The sequence below is a fragment of the Bos javanicus genome, chromosome 11 (assembly GCF_032452875.1).
Source record: "Bos javanicus breed banteng chromosome 11, ARS-OSU_banteng_1.0, whole genome shotgun sequence".
Taxonomy (NCBI): domain Eukaryota; kingdom Metazoa; phylum Chordata; class Mammalia; order Artiodactyla; family Bovidae; genus Bos; species Bos javanicus.
In genome coordinates, this window is record NC_083878.1 from 75,564,520 (window position 1) to 75,573,688 (window position 9,169).

Here is a 9,169-nt window from a genome sequence, read left to right on the forward strand (position 1 = left end):
CACCCCACTCCAGTACTTTTGCCTGGAAAATCCCATGGACGGAGGAGCCTGGTAGGCTGCAGTCCATAGGGTCGAGAAGAGTCAGACATGACTGAGAGAATTCACTTTCACTTTTCACTTTCATGCATTGGAGAAGGAAATGGCAACCCACTCCATTGTTCTTTCCTGGAGAATCCCAGGGATGGCGGAGCCTGGTGGGCTGCCGTCTCTGGGGTCGCACAGAGTTGGACACGACTGAAGCAACTTAGCAGCAGCAGCAGCAGTACCCATTGGTAATATGTAGTTCAAGGAATGATCTGGCTTGACTAGCTCCTGATTCTGAAGCCTTAGCCAATCCCCTTTCTGTCTAACATGTTACCTTGTGTTGGGCTCTGTCACAACACATCTTTGTGTCTGCTGTGACCCCTTTGAGAGCAGCACCTGTATCTATTCCTCTTTGTAACCCAGTGCCCGGAGCAGTGCCTAGGCTTCAGTAGACTTTGGCTGAACATTTGTCAAAAGACTGAAGATGGAGAGGATGGGACGGCAAGATCAGCCAGGTTTAGAGATGATGGAGTTTTCCTGTTTGACCTGAAGTGGAGGCTATGGGACAGGGAGCAGTGGAAAGTTGGAGCACTAGTGAAGGGCTGGTGCCAGGGCCTGGGGGTATCACCAGGAGGAAGCTTATTGGGCAGCACAGAACCCAACAAAAACTATTCAAAGACTATTTCAGAGCACCTACGTGTACTGCATGTTGAGTCATAGATGACAATTTATGTGGCAAAATGAATTGATCAATATTACCCATGTAGCTGATAAGATTATCCAAATAGAGAAACTGATACACCTGTTCAAAGAGGCTATTTTTATAGTAACAGTTATTTATTCATTCAAAGATTCTACTAAGACTAATATAGTAGCTGTGGACCAGGCACTGAGGGCATGTGGATGAAGTGATGGGAACGTCGCTCAGTTATGTCTGATTCTTTGCGATTCCATGGACGATATGTTCCCATAGTCCAAGGAATTCTCCAGGCCAGAATACTGGAGTGGGTAACCTTTCCCCTCTCCAGGGGATCTTTCCAATCTAGGGATCAAACCCAGGTCTTCCATATTGCAGGCAGATTTGTTATCTGGTGAGCCACAAGGGATTGGGTAGCCTATCCTTTGTCAAGGGGATCTTCCCGACCCAGGAATTGAACAGGGATCTCTGAATTTCAGGTGGATTCTTTACCAACTGAGCTATGAGGGAAGCCCCATATGTGGATGAGTAATGCATAATTAGTCTTTGGGTAGATAAACATGTAAAGGCTTGTGTAAGATAGAGTATTTAGGATTCACTGTACTTTATTCAGAGTGCTATGGGGGTACAAGCGAGTGTTCATCTCTCCATGAGTAGATCAAAGAAAATTCCTTAGGGCCAAGATGATTCTTAAAATATTTACAGACAAGACAGAGATAATTGTCCTCTATAGAAGTATTTCCTGCAGAAGACTGGTATCCCTTAAAAAAGAGTTCTTTGGTTAATTAAGTTTAGAAAATGGTTCATACTCCATTCACATCTTGGAATTCATGGTGTGTGTTAGCATATTAAAGTTCCTTCAAGATCAGTAGTAAACACAAATAAATGAACAAGCAACAAACAGAATGCCAACTTATTTGGTTTAATCTACCTTTTTTTAAAGTTAGTTGGCCATGGAAACTTTCTGTGGTAGAATATCTTTTAATATCTTAACACCTATTAATATCTCCTGCTTCTTAATATCTTCACAGTATAGCTTAGACAACAACTCATGCTTGATTTAGGTGGGAGCTTGGTTGAAAACAGTGGGCATTGGATATTCTTTCTAATACTGTGAGTTTCTGCTCAGAGTTCTCATGAAGAACTGATATTTTTTGTTGCATGTGAGTGAATACATGTGTTCATAAGCATGATTTATGTCTTTCGGTATCCAAAATTCTCTTCACAAAGGCCAAAAGAACGTATACCATCTGCCTCAAATGCCATATAACTTGAGTGAGAATGACCACTGTATTGGTATCAACTGTTGTTGCACCCCAAATGATGTTTATGAAATAATGTAAATACTGGAAAAATGCATACACTTGGGATGCTGTCCCTCTTGAGAACTTCTGCTGAGTAGATTAAGGGCTTCTAAGACATTCTGGCTAGCTGCAATGCTTTATTAGGCTTTACTTTTGTATGTACTTTTGGTATCTATGCAGAAATCACTTGTCAAATACCCTGGAGATTTTTTCATCTCCATGTTTGAATATTGTAATGTTTGAAATAAAGTTTGTTATACTGCAAAATTCAGTTTTAACTGAGCAATAAAAATAAATGTTCACCAATAAACTCATTCTGAAGATTCTATTGTGCCCAGATGGTTTGAAATGGCTTTGGCTTTTTGATGACCAGTAAGTATTCTGCATTGGGACACACCAGTTCAACTTGTCTGTAAAGTCAAGTCTCATTTCCCTAACCCATGTTTCCAGTTTAACCAGAAATATATTCTGATTAGTAGACCCATATGCAGTGTTCAATTCTATTGATTGATTGATTGGCTGAGTGCACTAAAATATGGACTGGGTCATCTGTAGTCTTCCAAATGCCCAGTCCGCTTCTTTTACTCCACGAAGAGATTGTATTGCAGAGTTTAGCAAAGCATTGCAGCCCATGACCAGGAAAACATCAGAAGTGATTTCTCTGTGATTGAGATGTGGCTTTAGGACTGACACTATTTCCTTTGTGTGCATTTGGGTAAAGAGAAGTTTTTCGAGAACTATTTGTTAAGTGAATTTGGCAAATGAGTGAATGCATGCGTGCCTGCCAGGTCATGGCAAGCGACATTCAGACTTGAGCTTCTTGTACATCAGAAGGTAGATCTGTGGATTTCTGAGGCAGGACAGCACCCTCCCCTTGATGTACACGCTTATCATAAAACTGATGAGAGATATTCAGTGAGTCCTCAGGATAGCTAGACCTGAAAACATTTCCTTTCCCCTTCCTTCCAAAGTGTGTTCCCCTGGACAGCCCTCCACCCAAGCCCTGACTGTCTGGGAAAAGTGCCAGGAGGGAGGAGTCGGTGAGCAAGGCTTGAAAGGCATCTGAGGGTAATGAGAAAAACACGTCTCACTGCGCACACGGCTCTTTCTGCCTCGGCTTCGCCTGTGTAAGCTCGTGGGAGCGGCTGAAAAGCACATTCTTTAAAATCCTGGCCCTTAAAAGGAATGCAAGTTGGACTGCAATGTCAGCTTGGCTCTGCTTGGACTGCAGGACAGTTCTTTCATTGCTGACTTTTTGACATGGTAAAACCCAGACCCTTCCTTGCACTTGGGGGATGGTTCATAGAACTGATGCAATTTCAAGCCCTTACTCCGTCCAACTGTATTGGATTTTTATCACAATACAAAGATTTTACAAATTGCATTTCTATCCTTCCTCTTTGGCTTCCTCGCCCTCATCTCAGAACCATGTCTTATCCGGAACCAGACGCATTAGATGTCCAAGTAAGCCTTTGCTCTGGACCCTGGGGTCAGGCAAGTCACATCCATTTCTTTCCACTGTTTAAAAAGCCGGCCTGAGCCTGCACCACACTTGCCCGCAGCAGGTTGGGTCAGGCTGTGGGTGGCCAGAGCATGAGCTCACCCCCTTGTCTCACTGCCCAGCTCACATCTCATCTTGCTGAACTGTCACTTGCTTAGTTAAATCTGAGTTCCTGAAACATCATTCTTCAGCTATTTTCATCTTGGGAGATTTGAAGCACTTCTTCAAATGTATTCCAACTCTGTTTGGAAATTCAGCTTTGCTGACTTCTGACCTTTCATGAGGTCCCCTGAGTTTAATTGCCTGCTGTTACTTTAGAATTGATCAGACATCACTGCTTCCTTTTCCGTGCATGTGGAAACAGAGACTGTGACTCCTACAGACAAGGGGCTTCATATTGCCTTTGCTCATCCCTGCCCTGGATTTCCATGGACAGACTAAGTGCCTCTGAGCAAGGAAGCACATTGATCCATTGGGTGAGTTTCTCAAAGAAAGGGCTGGTCCAACATTTTCATAGGCAGACATTCATTAGATAACTGCCTTATGGAAGATACTCAAAACTGGTCTGCCAAGACCACTGCCCATAAAGTGGAGCCTAGATTTAGACAAAAGTTTCATTTGTTCATTCATTTTTTGGGTGTCCTATGTCCTAGCACTGCAGTAGAGAGTAAGTGGGTAATAAGAACAGACAGTCTACCTTTTAGGGGTTTAGACTGAAGGTGAAATAAGATGTGCATACTCACAGCAAAGTTATTTCCCAACAGGATATAACTGTGAGTTATCACAAGCAAAGTGTCTGGGTTCATGGGACGGAGGAGGAAGTATGGCTGGGAATGAAACAAACATGATATACAGTGTATCCTGGGCAGTAACTAGGTAAAGCTTCTGCAGAGCCCAAGGCAGACAGAGAAAGGTGTCTCCAGCTTTAAGAAACTTACAGTCAATTGAAGGGGAGGAGGTGCATGCAGGGCACTGTGAATCCTGAGACTGTGAGCTGTGGCTGGCTGGCACTGTCCAATTAGCCCCAGTCCTCTGTTCCTCCCACATCATGGTGGGCAAATGACCCCTGGAAATGATGATACTTCCAGAAAGATTCTCATCTCCATTTCCAGCCACACCTAGCTGGAACAACCAGGAAAAACTGAGAATCACCTTAGCTTTGGAGACCATTTTCCATCCTTGTATCTTTCTCCAAACCAGATTCTAGCCGTTTCCATTTTCCAGGTTCCTAAGTGACTTTGATTTTTCAATATAGTTACAAGTGTCTTGGGCTTTACGTTTAATGAAATGGCTTTTAAATAAGTGCAGAGACACTAGAGAAAAGGGCATGGCAGATTTTCACCTTATCTCCCTAGCCATTAACCATGGGTCCTTCCTTGCCTGATCGCTGGAGTACTGCTGGGGCACAGGGAGGCGCTGTCTGCAGCAAGAGGGGGCAAGACTTTAGGAATTTGCATTGTGAGTGTGACTTTCTTTAGTTTTTTTTTTATTTTGTTGAAGTATAGTTGATTTACAATGTTGTGTTAATTTCTGCTATACAGCAAAGTGATTTCAGGTATACATATAAATTTTTTTTCATATTCCTTTCTATTATGGTTTATTATAGAATGCTGAATACAGTTCCTTGTGCTATACAGTAGGCCCTTACTGTTTATCCACTCTATGTATAAAAATTTGCACCTTCTAATCCCAAGCTCCCAATCCATCCCTTCCCCACCCCTGCCTACCCCCTTTGAATTTCTTTAGTTTTCAGTAGGAATAGCTATGTGTTCCTGTCACAGAGGGCTTCCCTTATAGCACAGTTGGTAAAGAATCTGCCTACAATGCAGGAGACCCAGGTTTGATCCCTGGGTCGGGGTCGGGAAGATTCCCTGGAGAAGGGAATGGCAACCCACTCCAGTGTTTTTGCCTGGAGAATCCCAGGGACAGGCTACCATCCATGGGATCTCAAAGAGTCAGACATGACTTAGCGACTAAACCACCACCACCTGTCACAGAAGTGGGCTGTCATATTTTCGGTTCTCCCCATGAATGGTTTTGTTGTGGGAAATTGCCAGGTGGAAGGGATGTGGGTGCTATGCTCCTGCACATGTCCTTTGAAAGTCCTCACATCTTATCTTTTTATCATGCCTTACTCCTGTATGTCTGTGCACAGGCTTAGATACACACTCAGACACATTTGGTCCAGAAGCACATAATTTCACTAGGCCATTTTGCAAAATCAGGTCTGTAAAGTCAATGCAATGTTGTGACAAAGCCCTGGCTGGGAGATTGGGAGGCTTCAGTTATGGTCCTGGTTTTTATCCCAGTGTGGCTCTGAGCAAGTGCTTTTCCCTTTTGCCTCTTATATTTCTCAACTGTACTATTAGGTGTTCAACAGTGCAATCTTCAGGGGCTTTCTATGATCCTAAGGATCTTTCTCCCTATCTTATTGCCCTCTCCTGATATGGCAAAGGTTGGATGTTGACAGAGACCAGATCTCAGGTCCCTCTGAGACTAGAGTGAGAGTGGAAATGAAAGTGTCAATATGGTAAGTCATCTCTTGTAGTGGGTGTTGGAGCCAAAGCTGCCATTTAAAGTCTAAATGTGTTGTCTGTCAGTTAGCTCCTAGGAAACCATGGCAGTACCTCACTGGGCTGGGGCATGGGAGAGGGACATCAAGGAGGCAGGGCCACTATAGTGCCCACACCTGCAGGGAGCTTTAATTATTTCTAGACTCAATTTGCACATATGGGCTGATTTCATTCAGGATGGAAAATGGAGTAAGTCCTGACCTTTCACATTCCTTGCTAGAAAAGAGGAAATCTGCCATTTTTCTTTAATGAGCAGTATGTTTTCCTTCCTCGGTGAAATGCCGAATGTTCCAGAATGAATCATTTAAAACACACTTAAACCAGATCCAGGAGATTTTCAAGTAGAGTTGGAATGCAATAGTTTCTCCATAGGATGTACTTGAGGGCCAGGATTGCTCAAGGGTAAAAGCAGTTGAGATTTACATTATAATCCATGAAACCCAGAAGAATTGGACTTACTAAGAACCTCAAAGAGATGTGAATAAATCTTTCTTTTTTAAGTTCAAGAGTAAAAAAAAAGGTCACCCAAATCAATAACCTCATCATAATAGCAGAAGATACACTGAGCAAGTTGTGACTTCTGGGAGGAAAACACGTCTCAGCCCTTCTGCCCTCTGGTTCCACGATCCATGTAACTCTTCCTGGTAACTGATTTGGAGCTTTTGCAGTATAACTTTTCTGTCCTAATCATGAGTTTCTCCATCCATCGGTTCATCCTTCCACCCTTCCATCCATCCATCCATCCATCCATCCATTTATCCCATTAATCCATCCATCTACCCCTTCCATCCAAGTAGCAAACATACCCTGAACACTTATTCTATGTCATGTGCTAATCTAGGTGATGGGAGAAGATTATATAATGGACACTTCCTGGTTTCCTCCTCAGGATTTAATACCCTCATTTCTTCTGCCAAGAATAAATTTTCCATGGAAGTAGTTTAAAAGGGATTGCCGCATCTCCAAGTATAGGTGTAACTCAGATGAACTGGATCAGTGAATCACATTGACACCACACCATCCTCTCAGCAGCTAGTCACAGTGATTAATTTGATGAGGGCTCCTCAGCCTTATAAGGTTATTAAAGGTCATCAGGAGTCAACCCAAAGACTGTTGCTTGAGATATCACTTATATGGACCTCTCTCTTCCTCTGTATAAGAACCTGGAAACACATGAAGAGACTGTGAATAGCCATCTGGTAATGATCAGGGAGAGCCTGCTGATGTTAGAGCCAAGGCCAAAAAGCTTTAGCTGAGCATTTGACAGTTAGAACTCTGGACCTGGTCACGTCCCTTGAGCCTTTCAATCAAGTTTTGCCTGGAGCCACACCTAATTCAGTTATGGGGGCCAATAAATCCCTTTTAATGTTCAAGCCAGTTTGAGATGAGTTCTGTTACTTACAGCTAAAAGCATCCTAACAGATGCAGAAGCAGGCAGCAGTCCCCAACCTTTTTGGCACTAGGGACTGGTTCCATGGAAGATAATTTTTCCATAGACTGGGGAAGGGGGATGATTTAAGGAAGATTCAAGCACATTATACTCACTGTGCACTTTCCTTCTAATTTCTTGCTGCCACTGATCTGACAGGAGGTACTATTCTGTGGCCTGGATGTTGGGGACCCCTGATTGTAGAGGTTAAGAGCTCAGATTCTGAAATGAAAAAGAGCTGAACCAGCTGCTTTGGTTTGAATCTCAGTTTCACCACCCAGTAGCTTCGATGGCCTTATCATGCCTCATTTTCTTTATCAGTAAAATGGATATAATATTTCTTCTTCTGAAGATTGTTATAAGAATCAAGTTAGAATGTAAAAGCACTTAAACTGGTGCTTGGCACATAGTAAATGCTGCCGCTGCTGCTAAGTCGCTTCAGTTGTGTCCGACTCTGTGCAACCCCATAGATGGCCTCCTACTAGGCTCCTCTGTCCCTGGGATTCTCCAGGCAAGAACACTGGAGTGGGTTGCCATTTCCTTCTCCAATGCATGAAAGTGAAAAGTGAAAATAAAGTTGCTCAGTCGTGTCCGACTCTTAGCGACCTCATGGACTGCAGCCTACCAGGCTCCTCCATCCATGGGATTTTCCAGGTAAGAGTACTGGAGTTGGGTGCCATTGCCTTCTCCAATAGTAAATGCTGCTGCTGCTGCTAAGTCACTTCAGTCGTGTCTGACTCTGTGTGACCCCATAGACGGCCTCTTACCAGGGTCCTCTGTCCCTGGGATTCTCCAGGCAAGAACACTGGAGTGGGTTACCATTTCCTTCTCCAATGCATGAAAGTGAAAAGTGAAAGTAAAGTTGCTCAGTTGTGTCCGACTCTTAGCGACCTCATGGACTGCAGCCTACCAGACTCCTCTGTCCATGGGATTTTCCAGGCAAGAGTACTGGAGTGGGGTGCCATCACCTTCTCCGATAGTAAATGCTACATAATGTCTAAAAAACAAGAAGAGAATGAAGCAGTGAAAAATACCTGGTGTCCACTCTAAAGAAGCATAGTCTCCCTTCTGGGTGCCACCTCTGTGGAGAGGCGGCACCTGATGATAGTACCTTCTCAGTGAAGAATTCTCTGCAAAAACTATAAGGAGTTTTTGAGCAAAATGCAAAACTTCTCCACCAATCAGAACCATCAATTAGCTTTGTAACTGTGTACATGAATAGTACACAGTTATACTGAGTAGTAACGAATAGTATCACTTTCATCAAGAGTGGAAGCTATTAAGCTTGTGACGGTAGTATAGTAAGGCTGTCACACTGTATCTTCTAGTTGTTATGATATTGCTTGCATACAACAGCCTATTTCTCTCTCTCATGTTGACCCATTGTATCAATATCCCTGTGTGATGAAGACATGGTAGATGTGTGGCATGGCCATGCCCTGGTAAGTTGTCTAACTAGTGTTAGTTTCTCAGTTGTGTCTGACTCTTTGCTACTTCATGGACTGCAGCCCTCCAGGCTCCTCTGTCCATGGAATTCTCCAGGCAAGAATACTGGAGTGGGTAGCCATGGCCTTCTCCGGGGGCTCTTCCCAACCCAAGCATTGAACCTGAGTCTCTTGCATTGTAGGCAGATTCTTTACC

General features: G+C 43.5%; 1 long non-coding RNA gene across 1 annotated transcript; it reads right to left on the reverse strand.

The window, feature by feature from the left end:
- Positions 1-6,465: 6,465 nt before the first annotated feature.
- On the reverse strand, positions 6,466-8,720 carry LOC133256545 (uncharacterized). Its single transcript, XR_009739247.1, has 3 exons — positions 8,563-8,720; positions 7,645-7,750; positions 6,466-7,262 (listed from the first exon to the last, which is right to left on the reverse strand). It is a non-coding gene; the product is annotated as an uncharacterized LOC133256545 (long non-coding RNA).
- Positions 8,721-9,169: the final 449 nt, after the last annotated feature.